At 49.1% G+C, this 12,776-nt stretch overlaps 1 long non-coding RNA gene across 2 annotated transcripts in view; it reads left to right on the top strand.

Moving 5' to 3' along the window:
* Positions 1-12,308, top strand: part of LOC141191729 (uncharacterized) — a 41,863-nt gene extending 29,555 nt beyond the window's left edge. For both annotated transcript variants that reach the window (XR_012265448.1, XR_012265449.1), the window contains exons 2-3: positions 5,599-5,744; positions 12,169-12,308. This is a non-coding gene — a long non-coding RNA (uncharacterized lncRNA). The remainder of the gene's footprint in view (positions 1-5,598; positions 5,745-12,168) is intronic.
* The last annotated feature ends 468 nt before the right edge of the window (positions 12,309-12,776 follow it).

Raw genomic sequence — 12,776 nt, 5'->3', positions numbered from 1 at the left:
CGGTGGCACACGGACGTGGGTCTGTGTTCTTAGGTGGTACCTAGACGCAGGGCCGTGTGCTTCAGGGGCACTCGTACGTGAAGCCGTGTTCTTCGGTGGTACCTGGACGCCAAGCTTTGTGCTTCGGTAGCACCGAGAAGCGGGGCCGTGTGATTCGGTGGCACCCGGACGCGGGTCTGTGTGTTCGGTAGCACCTAGACACGGGGCCATGTGCTTCGATGGCACCCGGAGGCGGGGCAGAGTGCTTCGGTGGCACACGGACGCGGGTCTGTGTGCTTCGGTGGGATCTAGACAGGGGGCATGTGCTTCAGTGGCACCCGGACACAAGGCCATGTGCTTCGGTGGCAAACGGATGCTGGTCTGTGTGCTTCGGTGGCACCCAGACACGGGGCCGTGTGCTTCGGTGGCACCCAGACACGAGGCCGTTGGTTCAGGGGCACTCGTACGTGGAGCCATGTACTTCGGAGGTACCCGGACGCCGGTCTTTGTGCTTCGGTAGCACCGAGAAGCTGGGCCATGTGTTTCGGTGGAAACCGGACGCGGGGGTCATGTGCTTCGATGGCACATGGACGTTGGTCTATGTGCTTTGGTGGCACCCAGACACGGGTCTGTGTGATACGGTGGCACCTAGACACGGGGCCATGTGCTTCGGTTGCACCCGGACTGGGGTCTGTGTGCTTTGGTGGCACATGGACGCGGGTCTGTCTGCTTTGGTGGCACCCAGACATGAGGCCGTGTGCTTCTTGGTCACTCGTACATGGAGAAGTATTCTTTGGTGGCACCCGGATACGGGTCTGTGCTTCGGTGGGACCTAGACAGGGGGCATGTGCTTCGGTGGCACCCGGACACAAGGCCATGTGCTTCGGTGGCAAACGGATGCTGGTCTGTGTGCTTCGGTGGCACCCAGACACGGGGCCGTGTGCTTTGGTGGCACTCGTATGTGGGGCCTTGTGCTTCCTTGGCACCCGGATGCGGGGCAGGGTGCTACGGTGGCACACGGACGTGGGTCTGTGTGCTTCGGTGGCACCCAGATACAAGGCCGTGTGCTTCAGGGGCACTCGTATGTGGAGCCGTGTACTTCGGAAGTACCCGGACGCCGGTCTTTGTGCTTCGGTAGCACCAAGAAGCGGGGCCATGTGCTTCAGTGGAAACCAGACGTGGGGCCATGTGCTTTGATGGCACATGGACGTTAGTCTGTGTGCTTCGGTGGCACCCAGACACGGGTCTGTGTGCTACGGTGGCACCTAGAGATGGGGACATGTGCTCCGTTGGCACCCGGACGGGGGGCAGAGTGCTTCTGTGGTACATGGACTCTGGTCTATGTGCTTCGGATGGACCCAGGCACGGGGCTGTGTGCTTCAGGGGCACTCGTACGTGGAGCCGTGTGCTTCGGTGGTACCCGGATGCCAATATTTGTGCTTCGGTAGCACTGAGAAGCGGGGCCACATGCTTCGGTGGCACCCGGATGCGGGGCAGAGTGCTTCGATGGCACATGGATGCGTGTCTGTGTGCTTTGGTGGCACCCAGACACGAGGCTGTGTGTTTTAGGGGCACTCGTACGTGGAGCCATGTGCTTTGGTGGTACCCACACGCCGATCTTTGTGCTTCTGTAGCACCGAGAAGCGGGGCCACATGCTTCGGTGGCACTCGGACGCAGGGCCGTGTGCTTCTGTAGCACATGGACGCGGGTCTGTGTGCTTCGGTGGCACCCAGACACGGGTCTGTGTGCTTCGATGGCACCTGTACAGTGAGGCCATGTGCTTCGGTGGCACCTGGACACGGGTTTGTGTGATTCTGTGGCACATTGACATTGGGCCATGTGCTTCGGTGGCACCCAGACACGGGGCGTGTGTTTTGGTGGCACTCGTATGTGGGGCTGTGTGCTTCGATGGCACCCGGAAGCGGGGCCGTGTCCTTCCGTGGCAACCAAATGCGGGTCTGTGTGCTTTGGTGGCACCAAGACAAGGGGCCATGTGCTTCTATGGTACCCGGACGCGGGTCTGTGTGCTTCGGTGGCAACCAGATGCACGTATGTGTGCTTTGGTGGCATTCGCATGTGGGGCCATGTGCTTCGGTTGCACCCATACAGGTAGGCCGTATGCTTCGGTGGCACCCTGATGCAGGTGTGTATGCTTCGGTGGTACCCAGACACGGGCTGTGTGCTTCGGTGACTCCCATACACGGAGGCCATGTGCTTCGGTGGCACCCGGACACGGGATTGTGTGCTTCTGTGGCACCCAGACGCAGGGTCATGTGCTTCGGTGGCACCCGGAGGCGGGGCCATGTGCTTCGGTGGCATACGGACATGGGGCGTGTGTTTCGGTGGCACTCAGACATGGGGCGTGTGTTTCGGTGGCACTCGTATGTGGGGCCGTGTGCTTCAGTTGCACCCGAATGCAGATCTGTGTGCTTCTGTGGCACCTAGACAAGGGGCCATGTGCTTCGGTGGCATCCGGACGCGGGGCAGAGTGCTTTGGTGGCACACGGATGCGGGTCTGCATGCTTAGGTGGCACCTAGATGCGCGGCCATGAGCTTTGGTGGCACCCGGACCCGGGGCAGAGTGCTTCAGTGGCACCCAGACACGAGGCCTTGTGCTTCAGGGTCACTCGTACATGGAACTGTGTGCTTCGATGGTATCGAGACGCCGATCTTAGTGCTTCGGTAACACTGAGAAGCGGGGCCATGTGCTTCTGTGGCACTCGTATGTGGGGCAGTGTTCTTCGGTAGCACCCGTAAAAGGTAGGCCGTGTGCCTCGGTGGCACCTGGATGCGGGTTTGTGTGCTTCGGTGGCACCCAGACACGAGACCGTGTTCTTCATAGGCACTCGTACATGGAGCCGTGTGCTTCGGAGGTACCCGAACGTCGGTCTTTGTGATTCAGTAGCACCGAAAAGCGGGGCTATGTGCTTCGGTGGCACCCGGACGCAGGGCCATGTGCTTCTATGGCACATGGACGTGGATCTGTGTGCTTCGGTGGCACCCACACACGTGTCTGCGTGCGTCGGTGGCACTAGTACGTGGGGCCGTGTGATTCGGTTGCACCCGAATGTGGGTCTGTGTGCTTCGGTGGCACCTACACAAGGGGCCATGTGCTTCGGTGGCATCCGGACGTGGGTCTGTGTGCTTAGGTGGCACCTAGACGCGGGACCGTGTGCTTCAGGGGCACTCGTACGTGGAGCCGTGTTCTTTGGTGATACCCGGACGCTGGTCTTTGTGCTTCTGTAGCACTGAGAAGCGGGGCCATGTGCTTCGGTGGCACACAGACATGAGTCTCTGTGCTTCGGTGGCACACAGACACGGGTCTGTGTGCTTCGGTGGCACCCGTACAGGGAGGCTGTGTGCTTAAGTGGCACCCAAACCTGAAGCCGTGTGCTTCCTTGGCACCGTGAGGTGGGGCCGTGTGCTTCAGTGGTACCCCGACGCAGGGCCATGTGCTTCAATGGCACCCATATGCAGGGCAGTGTGCTTCGGTGACACCCAGATGCCGGGATATGTGCTTCAATGGCACCTCTAAGCAGAACCGTGTGTTTCGGTGGCACCCGTTGTTATGATCTGCTACAAGCACTAAGGAAAGAAAGGAGATCTGTCCCTACAATAGAACTAAGCTAGATCCCTACGATGTAACGGGGAACCTGATCCTGCGATCAGACCCGCTAAAGTCCTCGGCTAGTCTGTACGAAGACCTATAGATGCAAGGAAGCGATCCCTACAAGAACTAGGGACTGGGATAAAGTTGGACACCTCCTAGCAGAAATTGTAGCAGTAAAAGACAAACACACAACATAGAACAAAGGTCCGAAGACCTAGGAAAACTGACTGAGAAAGGTAACTAAGCACCAAGCTAGCTTAAGAGTAGAAATTACAATGAAGTCCAGCAAGGCCAGGAGGGCGGAGCAGGACAAAATAGGCAAAAAAGGTCATGTGACCAGCAAGATAGAAAAAACCTAACAGGAGTGTTCTAACACCCGTACGCGGTGCCTTGTGCTTCAATGGCACAAGTACGCGGGGCCATGCACCTTAGTGGCAACCAGATGCCGGGCCGTGTTCTTCGGTGGCACCTGTACACGGGATTGTGTGCTTCGGTGGTACCTGGACGTGGGGCCGTGTGCTTCGGTGGCACCCGGATGCCGAGCCCTGTGCTTCAGTGGGACTCAAACTCGAGGACCTTGTGCTTCTATGGCACATGTACGCGGGGCCGTGCACCTTGGTGGCAACCAGATGCCGGGCCGTGTTCTTCGGTGGCACCCGTACACGGGATTGTGTGCTTCGGTGGTACCTGGACGTGGGGCCGTGTGCTTCGGTGGCACCCGGATGCCGAGCCCTGTGCTTCAGTGGGACTCAAACTCGAGGACCTTGTGCTTCTGTGGCACGTGGACGCTGTTCTTTGTGCTTCGGTGGCCCGCAGACGTCGGACTTTGTGCTTCAATAGCACATGGACTTTGGGCAGTGTGCTTTGTTTGTACTCGGATGTCAGGCCTTGTGCTTTGGTGGAAAAAAAAATCAGAGGCAGACCAATTGCCAATGAGTGTGACCTGAAGGGTAAGCTCTCCAGTAATTCATTTTCAGATAACATACTGTATGTTAGCGGTTGTATTATTATCTACAGTTTGGTTGTAATTTCATATTTTGATAGCTTGTCATATTCTTATATGCGTACATAGATGACCCATAGCATGACATTATATTCTCTACCAGTGGATTTAACTGTGCTGCAAACATTTAGCCATGTGCTTCGGTGTCAGGTAGATGTCGGTCAATGTGCTTCGGTGGCACGTGAATGTTGGTCCATGTACTTTGGTGGCACATGGACTCGGGGCCATATGTTTCAGTGACATTCGATTACGTGGCCGTATGCTTCAGTGGCATACGGATGCTGGGTCATATGCTTTGGTGACAAGCGGAAACCAGGCTACGTGTTTTGTTGGCACGTGGGTGTTGAGCCGTGTGCTCTGGTGGCACGCGATGCCAGGCCGTGTGTTTTGGTGGCAAAGAGACGCCGGGCCGCATGCTTCAGCAGCATGTGGACATCAGACCATGTGCTTCTGTGGCATCTGTTCGGGCCATGTGCTTCAGTGGCACACAGAAGTCGGGTCATTGCACAGTACACAGCAGGGGCACATTATAAGATTATCTTAGCACAGGAACATTTTATTTAAACACATCCAATTGTGGAAATTATTATTATTCCAAGATGTATTGATTAAAATGAACTTTTGTTCATTGGAAAACCCCTTTAAGTACCAGATGTGGAGCTGTAAGCAGAGTGACGGATAACTAGGACACAGCAAAGAGCTGCATCCAGGATCATGGCACCAGGGACACAGCCGGGATCAGGTTCATGACCACAAGCTATAACTAGAAATAGGCCTTGGACATAACCAGTATATAGCGGGAGCAGATCATGGACTCAGAACTAGGAGATGTAAGGAACAGAGGCCAGGACAAATTTAGGTTGGGAAGCATGGACAGCATCCAGGATTAGGTGAGTAGTCACAGCACAGGCCACGTACTGGGAGTAATTGGCGTGGGCAGGAATTTGTTGCATCCTCAGTGAAATCACATGTGAACGCATACTCGCACGGTGTCTGTTGTTGCAGAGATCGAAGCAGCAACAAGGTGCAACAAGATGTGGACACTAGACGATAAGAGGTGGCCGGGGCATGGAGGTCTCACGCAGCAAACAGCGGCCAACCAAGAGCAAGTCACAGCAAGGACACAATCCAAGCAGCACCGCAGTAGCCAAGTAAGTCTTATTCTAATTCACTGGATGGGGCTGTATGGTCAGATGAAGATGCATGCAGTAAGGAAGGAAATATGTTTAACATGTTAATAAAGTGTTTGAAAGCTGTGAAGTGTTATAAGAAAGAGGTGATCACTACATGGCTGAAAGCTCAGAACAGTGAGATACTAGTCACAGCGCAGGGTATGTTCATTGTCATCCACTTATACATTTGTAGTAAGAGCATCAGGGAAGGAAAGTACGTGGATGTTTTTTGTTTTTTTTTAACCTAAGTCTTGGCAGCGAAGACAGACTTAGACAGGTAGTGAGGAAGCAGAGGAGAAATTATTAATGGAATTCACGAAAAAAATATTTTCCATTTTCAAGACTGTCCTATATAGGAACACAAGTGGACTCGCTAAAAGGGCAGTGTAGGCTGCCGGCTGTCAAGTTGATTACCGGAAGATGGAAAGGTGAATGCGGTGTGATGTGATGGTGATGGTCAGAAATTTTTAGCCATTGTTGGATTCCCTGAAGTTTATATGTAGGGTGATTCTGATGGGGAAGATCTCTTTCAGCCATATGCCATTAAGCTCAATTGGGATGAAGAAAAGGTTTCATAAGATCGGGGTTATGGACTAATTGAACAAAGATTTGGCGGTGTGCAAAAAAATTCTAACAGCTTTTAATGAACCTAGGCGGCACTGAAAATTGGGGTAGAAGGTGGTCAGTAAGTATTGTAACACGATAATACTACATAGCATACATACAGTGAAGGAAGTAATTATTTGATCCCTTGCTGTTTTTGTACGTTTGCCCACTGACAAAGACATGAACAGTCTATAATTTTAAGGGTAGGTTAATTTTAACATTGAGAGATAGAATATCCCCCAAAAAAATCAAGAAAATCACATTGTATATATTAGATAAATGTATTTGCATTTTGCAGTGAGAAATAAGTATTTGATTCCTCTGGAAAACAACACTTAATATTTGGTGGCAAAACCTTTGTTGGCAAGCACAGAAGTCAGACTTTTTTCGTAGTTGATGATGAGGGTTGCGCACATGTCAGGAGGAATTTTGGTCCACTCCTCTTTGCAGATCATCTCTAAATCATTCAGATTTTGAGGCTGTCAATTGGCAACTCGGAGTTTCAACTCCCTCCACTCCTTTGTTGCCTTGGCTGTATGTTTTGGGTCATTGTCTTGCTGGAAGACCCTGCCCCGACCCATTTTTAATGTCCTGGTGGAGGGAAGGAGGTTGTCACTCAGGATTTTACGGTACATGGCTCCATCCATTCTCCCATTGATGCGGTGAAGTAGTCCTGTGCCCTTAGCAAAGAAACACCCCCAAAACATAATGTTTCCACCTCCATGCTTGACAGTGGGGATGGTGTTCTTTGGGTCATAGGCAGCATTTCTCTTCCTCCAAAAACAGCGAGTTGAGTTAATGCCAAAGAGCTCAATTTTTGTCTCATCTGACCACAGCACCTTCTCCCAATAACTCACAGAATCATACAGTTGTTCATTGGCAAACTTCAGATGGGCCTGCACTTGTGATGAGCGAGTATGTTCAGTTAACCCTTTCGACGAGTATGCCCGGGCGAGTACCAAGTATCTTCAGTGTGCTTGTTTGACAGTTTTAATACAGCAAAAAAAAAGGCGAACAACCAGCAGAAGAGGATGTATGGTTGTTCGCCTTTTTTTTGTTGTTCTGGGAGACATCCGTCTTTTGGGTCATTCTCCAAATTGGTATCGGCTGTGCCTGAGGAGGAGAGTTTTTCCGGTGATTTGGAGAGAGTTTGGACAGATGTGCGTGGTAATCTTCAGGAGGCTAACAAAAAATCTAAGAGCTACTTTGATAGGAAACGGCAAGAGGTTTTGTTTGCTATTGGTGACATGGTTTGGTTGTCCTCTAAGAATCTGCGGTTGAGGATTCCTTCTAAAAAATTGGGTCCCAAGTTTGTAGGGCCCTTTAAGGTGCTTCAGGTAGTTAACCAATCTGCTGTTAGGTTGGAGGTTCCTACCTCCTGGAAGATTAATCCGGTGTTTCATGTTTCTCTGTTGAAAAGAGCTTGTGTGTCGGATGGTGACGCCTCTGCCACTGTTCCTCCGGTGGTGGAGGACGGGGAATACGAAATTTCCCGCATCCTAAATTCTAGACGGTATAGAGGGAGTTTGCAGTATCTCGTCGCTTGGAAGGGTTTTCGGACCCGAGGATAACTCATGGGTGAGGGCGGATGATGTTTCTGCTTCCAGACTTGTCAGAGCGTTTCACAAGAGGTTTCCTGATAAGCCTGGGCCTAGGGGATCCGGAGGATCCTCATAGAAGAGGGGGTACTGTTAGAACTCTCCTGTTAGGTTTTTTCTATCTTGCTGGTCACATGACCTTTTTTTTTTCTTTGTTCATACGCAGCACACAGTTCTTAATAAAATGGTCAGATTTCCCGCAATAAAAGCACAAACCTTCAGAATACCTGCGGTCTTTTTCCTGAGAGCGGGGTGCCATCGCCCCAATCTCCATCGGCTCTCCAATGTCAGTACAGACCCTCTCAAGACTCGGAGCTGACATGGCAGAGGATTTACTCTCATTAACCCTTGCACGCAGTCTCCTGTCCACCTGTATAGCTAATTGCATTGCCTCCTGCAAGTTTCCAGGTGTGGGATAAGCAATCAGCAAATCCTTAACCCTTTCACCTAGCCCCGCAAGAAACAAACTTTTCAAAGCTGAATCGTTCCACCCCACCTGGGCAGACCACCGACGGAAGTGAGAACAATATTTTTCCACATTACCTGATCCCTGCCTCAAACGTCTCAATTCAGTCTCAGCTGATGAGACACGATCAGGATCATCATACAACAAACCCAAAGCAGAAAAAAAACTATCCACTGATCTAAAGCATGGATCACTAGGTTGGAGAGAAAAGGCCCATCCCTGAGGCTCCTTGCGCAAAAGTGACATTATGAACCCTATGCGCTGTGATTCATCACCAGAGGATCTGGGTCTCAAATGAAAATACAACAAACAAGCATTTTTAAAGGAAAAAAATTCGTGTTGATCACCAAAAAATAAATCAGGCAAACGTACCTTTGGCTCCACAAAATGTGCTCCAGAACAGCTACTCACGTGTTGTTGGAGCTCGGCCACCTCCAGAGAGAGTCCCTGCAGGCGTTGAGCCAAATCCTGAACCGACACCATGATGGAAACTGGAAGTCTTTCCTTAGAGATATTTTGGGCTGGACTTACTGTTATGATCTGCTACAAGCACTAAGGAAAGAAAGGAGATCTGTCCCTACAATAGAAATAAGCTAGATCCCTACGATGTAACGGGGAACCTGATCCTGCGATCAGACCCGCTAAAGTCCTCGCTAGTCTGTACGAAGACCTATAGATGCAAGAAAGGGATCACTACAAGAACTAGGGACTGGGATAAAGTTGGACACCTCCTAGCAGAAATTGTAGCAGTAAAAGACAAACACACAACATAGAACAAAGGTCCAAAGACCTAGGAAAACTGACTGAGAAAGGTTACTAAGCACCAAGCTAGCTTAAGAGTAGAAATTACAATGAAGTCCAGCAAGGCCAGGAGGGCGGAGCAGGACTAAATAGGCAAAAAAGGTCATGTGACCAGCAAGATAGAAAAAACCTAACAGGAGAGTTCTAACACCCGTACGCGGTGCCTTGTGCTTCAATGGCACATGTACGCGGGGCCATGCACCTTGGTGGCAACCAGATGCCGGGCCGTGTTCTTCGGTGACACCCGTACACCGGATTGTGTGCTTCGGTGGTACCTGGACGTGGGGCCGTGTGCTTCGGTGGCACCCGGATGCCGAGCCCTGTGCTTCAGTGGGACTCAAACTCGAGGACCTTGTGCTTCTATGGCACATGGACGCTGTTCTTTGTGCTTCGGTGGCCCGCGGACGTCGGACTTTGTGCTTCAATAGCACATGGACTTTGGGCAGTGTACTTCGTTTGTACTGGGATGTCAGGCCTTGTGCTTTGGTGGAAAAAAAAAATCAGAGGCAGACCAATTGCCAATGAGTGTGACCTGGAGGGTAAGCTCTCCAGTAATTCATTTTCTGATAACATACTGTATGTTAGCGGTTGTATTATTATCTACAGTTTGGTTATAATTTCATATTTTGATAGCTTGTCATATTCTTATATACGTACATAGATGACCCATAGCATGACATTATATTCTCTACCAGTGGATTTAACTGTGCTGCAAACATTTAGCCATGTGCTTCGGTGTCAGGCAGATGTCGGTCAATGAGCTTCGGTGGCATGTGGATGTTGGTCCATGTACTTTGGTGGCACATGGACACGGGGTCATATGTTTCAGTGACATTCGATTATGTGGCCATATGCTTCAGTGGCATACGGATGCTGGGTCATATGCTTCGGTGACAAGCGGAAACCAGGCTACGTGTTTTGTTGGCACGTGGGAGTTGAGCCGTGTGCTCTGGTGGCACGCAATGCCAGGCCGTGTGTTTTGGTGGCAAAGAGACGCCGGGCCGCATGTATGTTAATTTTAACATTGAGAGATAGAATATCCCCCAAAAAAATCAAGAAAATCACATTGTATAAATTAGATAAATTTATTTCCATTTTGCAGTGAGAAATAAGTATTTGATTTCTCTGGAAAACAACACTTAATACTTGGTGGCAAAACCTTTGTTGGCAAGCACAGAAGTCAGACTTTTTTTGTAGTTGATGATGAGGGTTGCGCACATGTCAGGAGGAATTTTGGTCCACTCCTCTTTGCAGATCATCTCTAAATCATTCAGATTTTGAGGCTGTCGATTGGCAACTCGGAGTTTCAACTCCCTCCACTCCTTTGTTGCCTTGGCTGTATGTTTTGGGTCATTGTCTTGCTGGAAGACCCTGCCCCGACCCATTTTTAATGTCCTGGTGGAGGGAAGGAGGTTGTCACTCAGGATTTTACGGTACATGGCTCCATCCATTGTCCCATTGATGCGGTGAAGTAGTCCTGTGCCCTTAGCAAAGAAACACCCCCAAAACATAATGTTTCCACCTCCATGCTTGACAGTGGGGATGGTGTTCTTTGGGTCATAGGCAGCATTTCTCTTCCTCCAAAAACAGCGAGTTGAGTTAATGCCAAAGAGCTCAATTTTTGTCTCATCTGACCACAGCACCTTCTCCCAATAACTCGCAGAATCATACAGTTGTTCATTGGCAAACTTCAGATGGGCCTGCACTTGTGATGAGCGAGTATGTTCAGTTAACCCTTTCGACGAGTATGCTCGGGCGAGTACCAAGTATCTTCAGCGTGCTTCTTTGACAGTTTTAATACATGTGAGGAATGCTTAAGAAATTAGCATTCTTCACATATATTAAAGCTGTCAGTCGCAAATCATGCACATGGGAGTGATTCAAACATATCACCGAGCACGCTGAAGATACTCTGTACTCGCTTGACCAATGGTTTTCTTGGTGACTGTGGTCCCAGCTACCTTGAGATCATTAACAAGTTCCCCCTCTGTAGTTTTATGCTGATCTCTCACCTTCCTCATGATGAAGGCTACCCCACGAGGTGAGATTTTGCATGGTGCCCCAGATCGATGTCGATTGACAGTCATTTTGTACTTCTTCCATTTTCTTACTATTGCACCAACAGTTGTCTTCTTCTTACCCAGCGTCTTACTTTTGTTTTTTTAGCCCATTCCAGCTTTGTGCAGGTCTATGATCTTGTCCCTGACATCCTTAGAAAGCTCTTTGGTCTTGCCCATGTTGTAGAGCTTAGAGTCTGACGGATTAATTGAGTCTGTGGACAGGAGTCTTTTATACATGTGACTATGTAAGACAGCTGTCTTTAATGCAGGTAACAAGTGGATTAGGAGCGTCTAACTAGTCTGTAGGAGCCAGAACTCATAATGGTTTGTAGGGGATCAAATACTTATTTCTCACTGCAAAATGCAAATAAATGTATCTAATTTATACAATGTGATTTTCTTGATTTTTTGGGGGGATATTCTATCTCTCAGTGTTAAAATTAACCTACCCTTAAAATTATAGACTGTTCATGTCTTTGTCAGTGGGCAAACTTACAAAAACAGCAATTGATCAAATAATTATTTCCTTCCCTGTATCTAGAAAGGTTTACAAGATAATATGTTTGTCGGGAGTTCTTCTTTAAAGAGGATCTGTCACTTGCCATAAATATGGAGATATTTTACCTGGTCTAAATGATTTTGTTTCCCTGAAGTTGTTTTGGAAAAAAAAAATCTTATTAATGGCACATGACAGTTTCTCTTTAAAACATGCATTTTGTAAGCTCTTTAATGCTACTGCACTTTGGTCATTGTGGCCCAGTTTTTGTGCAACTTGCAACGTCACATATTATTTCATACATATTGTTTTTTTAGCTCTGTCTTGTCAGTACATCACATTCATCTTATTCCCCTCTTGCTTTCCTAAACTGAAGGCTATATATCTCCATGGCATTCTGACCTCATGACTGGTCAACAAAAGCCTGACCCCGAGGAGCAATCCTGGTCTTCAGAATTTGCACGATGGGGAAGACCAAGAACAAGCAGGGCCTTTGACAGCAGAACAACTTGACCACAAAGGAGTTTCAGAAGAAAAACTGTTGCCCCTGCAGCTTTTTTTACATTTAAAATAGAGTTTATACTTTAATGATTTTAATTAAAAAGTCAATGCTAAATAAAGTTTTGGAAAATGACATTTATCCGGACTTGTGTTTTATTTACATTATTATTTTAAAATAACTGTTACATGACTTCTTTTACGTGAGGTTTAGCTGAGGCTCTAACAGCCTTTACCTATCCTCCATTTTTATGGTAGGTTGGAGAATGGCTTTCCGGATGCTAAGGTGGCCATAGACATGAGTTGGCTATTGACAAGACACTTGTCCTGCCCACACTTATCTTTTCCGACTTCCCATTATAATAGAATGATCAGTATGACTGAGGGTTTACGTGTAGTCAATAGGGACAGCCACTGCTAGACACTAGAGATGAGCAGATTGATGTGCGAGATTTCGGTACAGCATCTAGGTCAGTGGTACCTGGC

This window comes from Phyllobates terribilis, unplaced genomic scaffold, assembly GCF_046119375.1.
Source record: "Phyllobates terribilis strain yellow unplaced genomic scaffold, ASM4611937v1 Scaffold_51__1_contigs__length_9155689, whole genome shotgun sequence".
Lineage (NCBI taxonomy): Eukaryota > Metazoa > Chordata > Amphibia > Anura > Dendrobatidae > Phyllobates > Phyllobates terribilis.
The sequence above is the reverse complement of the archived record's forward strand: the minus strand, read 5'-3'. Positions and strand labels throughout refer to the sequence as shown.